Source organism: Penaeus monodon, chromosome 18 (assembly GCF_015228065.2).
Source record: "Penaeus monodon isolate SGIC_2016 chromosome 18, NSTDA_Pmon_1, whole genome shotgun sequence".
In the NCBI taxonomy this organism is placed as follows: Eukaryota; Metazoa; Arthropoda; class Malacostraca; order Decapoda; family Penaeidae; genus Penaeus; species Penaeus monodon.
In genome coordinates this window covers 18,964,468-18,972,900 of record NC_051403.1, presented here as the reverse complement: position 1 = coordinate 18,972,900, position 8,433 = coordinate 18,964,468, and the positions used below count along the sequence as shown (strand labels likewise).

General features: G+C 28.7%; 2 protein-coding genes across 2 annotated transcripts in view; one reads left to right on the top strand and one right to left on the bottom strand.

Moving 5' to 3' along the window:
• Positions 1-8,433, bottom strand: part of LOC119584659 (polycomb group protein Psc-like) — a gene marked incomplete at its 3' end in the record, with an annotated part of 84,469 nt that overhangs the window by 46,066 nt on the left and 29,970 nt on the right. The window lies entirely within an intron of this gene.
• The window catches only part of LOC119584314, a 79,237-nt gene continuing 75,919 nt past the window's right edge, over positions 5,116-8,433 (top strand). The window contains exon 1 of the mRNA XM_037932860.1: positions 5,116-5,276. The gene's annotated coding sequence lies outside the window, so the exon portion shown is untranslated. The remainder of the gene's footprint in view (positions 5,277-8,433) is intronic.

The following is an 8,433-nucleotide window of genomic DNA, read 5'->3' as shown; positions in this document are numbered from 1 at the left end:
AATTTTCTTCTTTGAGAGTATAGGGACTTTACTTAGACCAAAGGGGAGGCAGCAGAACTGAAATAGCTGGTACCCATCACTAAAGGCGGTCTTGGCTCGATCATCTGCGTGAACGTCAATGCTCAAAAAAACTACCTCATCGATAAGCTCATCTATACATAATCACATTTGCCTTCCGGTAATCGACAAAGAACAAGAAATCACCACTCTTCTTCCTTACCAGCACAACTGGACTAAGCCATGGTGATGAGGAGGGCTCTACAACACCAGTCTGTAGCATGCTATTACACTGCTGATAAATGATGTGACAGGTAGCTTGAGGGAGTTGCCACCGGCAGGTACAAACTGGTGTTGCAGTCCCAGTGTCAATCCAGTGGTCTGGTCACCACCATCAAAAAGGACCTTGTAGCGTTGGAGAAGCTTCTGTAGTTCCTGATCCTGGGACTGCTCATGATTTTCCAAATTGATGACAGGTTCTTTATTTTGTGATACCTCATTTACTCTGGTGTCAACCGACGCAACAGCAGCAAGTGCCTGAGAAGGAGGTAGCTCCAAATGGTTGGAGGAAGTGTCATCTTCATAGCCCAAATCAAACAAGCCATGCATATGGTCGAAATTATCCTCCTCCCAGCCAAAGTCACCATCCTCCAATGAGCTCTCAAATGGGTCACGAATAGCTTCTGAGTGTGCGTCCTTAGTTGTGTATATACCTTTACCAGCTGCCATTGTTCCTAAGTACATCCCATGTTCAATGTACCACCCTTGCTGTGTCACTGACTGTCCACACAGGACACTGGCATTCTTTGGCAGTGGTAACAATGTAGGGCAGGATGAACAAAGCAGGCGCTTGGGGTATAATCATGATGTCGCCACTGGAGGGTCCAGATCTGCTAATGATGCCTTCAACAAAGCACCCAGTGTGTGGTGGGAGCTCTACCGTCTGCCAAAGATTTACTCTGCTGTTGAGAGGTCCACTGTGTGTGTACTTGGAGCATTGCTGCATCTTGTATCCCTTGGGTTTGTCAAGCCAGTAGCTTCTGCAGACACAACACTGATTTGAATAGTGGGAAAGTCAGTGTAGGTCACTAGGAATAGCTGGCCTTCAAAAATTAGACAGGCCCTGCCCTCCTCAGCATCAGATGAGAAGTTAAAGCTTGTTTGTTGGGCAAGGAGGACATCTCCAGGGAATTTTGCATCACAGACCTGGTGCCGTATTTTCAAGTTGGGGGCTAGGCAAAAAGAGGGTACCACTTTGCCAACAGTATTGAGGGGCCTGTCAGCAAACCCCTTGGGAACATGAACTGGGTCTCTACGCCGCATGGTGCCATGGGGGTCAATTAGTTGAAGGGTCCTGGGTTTGATGATCCGAACTGGTGTCAAGGAAACAGATGACAGTGTTGCCATTAAGACTTATTGGCACGAGTGGTCGGCCTGTATTTTCCTGGGGCTGTAACCACACCATTTTCTGGTCTGTTGTAGCTATCATGGTATGTGTACCCGGTTCTTATTAGCCAGTGGTATTGGGAGCAACGGACCCTGCCCTGGGCGAAAGGGACACTCTCTGGCATAGTGTTTGAACTTCAACACTGGAAACAACGCCTGTTCATAGGTGGGGAGGCAGAGGACCTTCAGGCTCGGGCACGGTATTCCATGGTATCATGTGTGGCCAGGCAATGGTATGTGCACTATTTTTCTTATTAAATCCTATTAAATCATGCAATATAACCTACCGTGAATGAACTATGCTGGACCTGATAACGGAGAGAACCACTCGTAATAGAAAGGCTGAAACTATCCCGCCGCTGATCACCAAAATATACTGTGGGAGTAAGCTACCCTGTAGCCCGGGGGGGATGCCTTGCGCAATTTGTATTTAATTGTTCTCCCATGAAGAAGGGATTAGATTCTACGTGGGTATCAGCGGGCTTTCTCCATATTAAAAATAAATAAATAAATAAATAAAAATCTAAAATAAAGCATAAACTAATTATCAAAATCTGATTTAAAATAAAATTAGGCAGTAATAATAATATAAAAAATGGGTATATAAAATAGTACATCTAATTACGATCTCCTTTACATGACTGATTATCATAATAAAAATTAAGTTCGTCCAGCTCCTAATTGATAAAACCAAGACAACTGTCAGGACGTGACTTTTGCCTCCCTGAAGTATCAGGCGGGTTCCGTTGTTCGCTGAAGTCGGCTGTAATCGTCATCAAAAATAGGGTTCAGAGAAACGTGGACCAAATGTGGGCACAAACTGTTTATTTCGCGGGAAGTAGGGTTACACGTATGCCGTAATATGCGGTCGTACATCTTTACGGTTACAAAATAAAGTAAAAAAATAATAATTTCGTAAAACAACAGCAAAAATCCTTGCACTATATCAAATAGAGAAAACCAGTCCCAAACGGGTGTAACTAAAAGAAACCTTATACTCCCCAAAACCGTGAATAAAGATATAAAAAAGACGTGAAAATACATCAATGATGCGGGAGAAACGACAAGCGGCGGCTGGTACACTGAAAAGTTGCTTCTCAGAGCGGGAAAGCGAGCGGGTTGCAGGATGCCCGCCGTTACGGGGATGCGGGAGGCTGCGGTGTCGAGCGCCACTTTTACAATTATTATTGGCATTAACATTGCTATTAATTCATCATCATTATTATTAATGTTAATATTAGTGTATCATTATCATATTGGTATCATATGGTATTGTTGTTATAATCATTATTATCAGTATTATTACTGTTTCTGTTATTGTCATTAATATTACTATCGTTATGATAATAATAATAATGATAATAATAATAATAATTATTATTATTATTATTATTATTATTATCGTTATAATAATAATAATTATTATTATTATTATTATTATTATTATTATTATTATTATTATTATCATTTCTATTAGTAGTTGTTATTGTAGAAGTAGTAGTATCATTATTATCATCATTAATATCATCATCATTATTTATATTATTATTATCATTATTATTTTTCATTACCATTATTATCATCATAATCCTCCTTATTATATAGTAGTAATATCGTTATTAATAAATTAGTATAAGTATTAGGTACAATCATTATTATTATTATTATTATTATTATTGTTATTGTCGTTATTGTTATCATTATAGTTATTTTTATTGTTATAATAATTATTTTTTTATCGTTAGTATGTGTATTATTATTGTTGTTGTTGTTAATGTTATTATTATTATCATTATTGATATTATTATCATCATTATTATTATTATCATTGTTATTAATATTATCACTATCAATATTATTATTATTATTATTATTATTATTATTATTATTATTATTATTATTATTTTATTATCATTATTATTTTACTATTATCATTATCATTTTATCATTATTATTGTTGTTATAATCATTATCAGTTTGATAGAAAATGAAAGTAATAATAATAGTAATAATGATAATAGTTAGTAATGTAGATATTATTAAAGCTATCGTAATTATTATCATTATTATTATTGTAATGATGGTGATGGTGATTTTTTATTATTGGTATTTTTATTATTTGTATTATTATTATTATTATTATTATTATTATTATTATTATTTTGTTGTTGTTGTTGTTGTTGTTGTTGTTTTGTTTTGTTATTATTATTATTGTTATTATTATTATCATTATTATTATTATTATTATATTATCACCATCATCATTATCATCACCATCATATCATCATCATCATCATCATCATCATCATCATCATCATCATCATCATCATCATCATCATCATCATCATCACCATCATCATCACCATTGTTATCATTACTATTATTATCATTGTTGTTGTTATTATTATTATTACTACTGCTGCTACTACTACAACTATCATTATTATATTATTATATCATTCTTAGTATCGTAGTAGCATCAGTATTATTATCATCATTATCATCACCATTATTATCATCATCACCATCATTCTCATCATCTTCATCTTCACCATCACCGTCACCATCATCATCATTATCACCATCAATGTCATCATCATCAACATCAACATCATCATCAGAATCACCATCACCATCACCATCACCATCATCATCACCGCCATCAATATTATCATCATCCTCAACAACAAAACGCCACATTATTATCACCATTATCGTTATTTCTAGGATAATCAACTGTCTTTGATGTAATTATTATCCTTGTTCCCGTTATCATGATCAGAAAACAACAATAATAATAGATGCAGCATCGTTTTTCATGTTATTATTTGGTAAATCAAAATCCTCATAGAATAACAGCTATTGACTCATTTTGACGCCATATAACATTAATAACATCAACTCTAATACACACAATACCAGATTTTGAAAAAATTGTGATGAATATAATCACAAAGCAATATATACAATCAAAAATGATTTATTTAAGAACATATGAAGAAGGCTTTTGATGAATAAGAGTCATTCTAAAACACATCCCATCGGTAATAATTCTAACAGATAATAGAGTATCAAAATGATTTATGTTGAAGGACTGAAAAAAAGCAAACGAGTAATTGTTGTGAAAAGATCACTGATAAATGGATTTTTAAAAAGGACGTTTAACTAAAATTAATTATGAAACACAATATACCATAAGATAATTGTAATCATGGGAACTATCCAATGAAATCATTGATTCATCTCTGCAGAAGTAAACTAGCAGATAGTAAGTAGGTTTTAAAAAAATAATTTGAAGTGATTTACAAGCAAATATCTTTCTAAAATATGTTCTGAAACATCTATATTCCATCACCAGTATTTTCCTTAGATTGCAGATAGTCAAAATAATATATTTGAATCGCAAATAAACTAGCGAATAGCAAATAGGCAAGTTACCCTCCTCCCCTATTCAACCCAGGTGCGTTCGTGTGCCTTTCGCTAACTTTGACTTTGGTTTCGTTAGATTCCCCTTTTGTTGGTAAGTGAATTTATATACGACTTTATTTTGATAATTTTGATCATTCGGATACTTTTTTTTATTTCATTTGCATATGCATATTATTTTTAGGGTTATCTTATACGACGTTTATTCAGAGCTTTGGCATTTGGGAGGAAAATGGCTGATGAGCCGGTCACGGATTGAGACGTCGGGGTTTGTCGGGCGTGGAATTTAAACTTTTCCTCTCGTGGTTTTTTCTCTAATTTCCACTTCATTTTCTGCAATTTATCTTCATTCCTCACCGGTGGACGTCCACGAGGTGCTTTCCTGTCCGTCCGTGAAGGAGGAAGAGGTAGTTATACGTGGTTTTAGTGAAAATGATTCATAATATTTGATAGTTCTCAGAGTAAACAAAGTCTCAAGAAAAAAAATAAGATCTAACGCTTGTTAATTTTTGTATTTTTTTTTTTTTTTTTCTTTATTTTGGGTCGTTTTTGAGTGCTTTATATAGCTGTTGAGTTCGTGGTGTATTGGTGTATGGTTCAGAAGGGACAGAAATAGGGGAAAAATAGATTTAGCTAAGAATAATCTCTCGAGGAAGGAATTGCAGGGAATATAATTTTGTGATTATTATTTTTTCTTTTTTCTTTTTTCTTTTTAATTTGTCGCTTGTGCTTTTTTTGTGTCAGTGTGTGTGGGGCTAGGCTATGGCGTTCCAAGCTTACTTTCTGTGGTTTTATAATTAGAAATGTGTTTTTGTTCACAAGTACATAAACACACCATATCGGTATTTAAATTAATGAAAATGGTTAATGTTACTGAGAGTGACGCACAAATAGAGGGGAATAGACACTGCCAACAACACAGGCACAGCTGCTCCAGCCGCATATTTGCCACGAAATGAAGAAAACCTCCGCAGAACATTGGACCCCAGACCAGCACCCACAGACAGCCATTCTTGATCTTGCATTTTCTGTAAGTTGCTAATAAGGTGTGGTAAGTGGGTAGGCTTGCTCCTCCGGCACTCTCCGTGGAAAGGAACTGGGGACCCTACCACGTACTCACTCCAAGAGCATCACAACGTGAAAACTGTAATTGAGTATCATGCTGTGACCACGGCGGCTCAGACATGAACCTACCGTTAAAAGAAGAGAAGAGATGATACCCTGGTTTTTTGGACTTTGTCTCTGGAGGTAGTTGTTACTCTCGGTATCAAATTCCACGAGTTATTCAAGATAAAAGTGACAAGTACTAATGTTAGAAATAATACAGCCGCACTGATGCTTCTGACCAATAGAACAAGAGAGAGGGTGAGATGGATGCCCACATTCGGTGCTCTACCCTAATAGGTTTCCAAAGGAACGTAATGGACTCCATTTTCCAAGAGCCGTCAAAACCTGACAGACTTCCTTCATGTATATTTGACAACACAGGAGTCCCTTCTTGATTGAGAGTAAATGCCTATTTAATCTGCATGCCATGCATGTCATGTCAGAATAATTACAAAGGGGGTTTTGCTCTCTCTAAGGAGTGGGGTGCAGAGGATTATTGGATTTGCAGGTCTATATTTGTGGACTCTGACAAGTAACCTTGGTTTTTCAATTGCTTGCTGTTGATTGCGTTAAATAATTGTTTTTACAGCCAATAACAGCTTTTTCTACATTTAGTGTTTTCTTTTTCCTCCATATTTACTGTACATGTTTGTTTATTGCTATAGGCATTTAATTCTACATATATATATATTATATATATTATATATAATATATATATATAAATATATATATATAAAATATATAAATATATATATATTATAAATATATATATAAAATATATATATATTAATATATATATAAATATATATATAAATATATAAATATAAATATATAAATATATATATAAATATAAATATATAAATTATATTATAAAATTATATATATATAAATATATAATAATATAAAATTATAATATATAAATATAAAATATAATATATATAGTAAATAATAAATATAATTATAAATATATATAATAAATAATATATAAATAATATAAAAATATATATTAATAATTTTTTATAATATAATATATATAAATAAATATATAATAAAAAAATATAATAATATATAGATATATAATTATAATTAAATATATATATAAATATAATATATAAATATATATAATATATAAATATATAATATAAATAAAAATAATATATATAAAAATATATATAAAAATATATAATATATATAAAATATAATTTTATAATTTTTTAATATAAATTTTATTTATATATATATAAGATAAAATATATATAAATTATATATATATAAATATATATATTATAAATTATATATAATAATATATATAATATATAAAATATATTATATATAATATAATATTATATATATATTTATATATATATATATTTATAATATATATATTATATATATATATATTTATAATAATTTTTATTATATAATTTAATATATATATATATTTAATTATTATATAATTTATATATCTTTTATTTATAATATATAATATTTATATATATTTAATATTTTTAATATAATTTATATATAATATTTATATAATATATTTATAATTTTATTTTATATAATATATTTATATATTATAATTATATATTAAAATATCTATATATTTATATATATATATTTATATATTTTTTATTTTTATTTATATATATATATTAATATTTTATATATAATTTTTTATAAATTTTTTTATAAATATTTTATTATATTTTTTTATATTAAAAATTTATATTATAATTTATATATATTATATACTATATATATTTTTTATATATATATTTTATATATATATATATAATATATATAGATATTAATTATCTATATAATTTAATAAAAATAATTTATATATATATATTTAATGAATAATATTTAATATTAATAATATTTTTAATATTTAAATTATAATAATATAAATTTTTTAAAAATTATTTAAAAATCTTATTTATATTATATATTTATATATATACCATTTATATATTTTTATATAATATTTTATATATAATTTTATATTTATTTATATATATTTATAATATATATTATATATATATTAATATTTATAAATATATTATTTATATATATATATAGTTTATATATATTATTTAATAATATTTTATATATAATTATAAATAATTTATATATATAATATAATATTTATATATAAAATTTATATATATTTCTATTATATTTATATATATAATATTATAATTAAATTTTTTAAATTAAAACATAAAATAAATAATAAAAATCATAATTGTAGTTATAAATTTCATTTTTTATATATAAAATATTTAGAACATCCTATAGCAAATTAAAATTCTTAATAATATTAAAAATAAATTAAAAATTTTTTTTAAAAAAAATTTTTTAAAAAAAATTTAAACATTTATTTTATAAATTACCCAAAAAAAACCCCCCTTTTTTTTCAAAAATTTTTTTTTCTTTTTTTGGGTTCCCAAG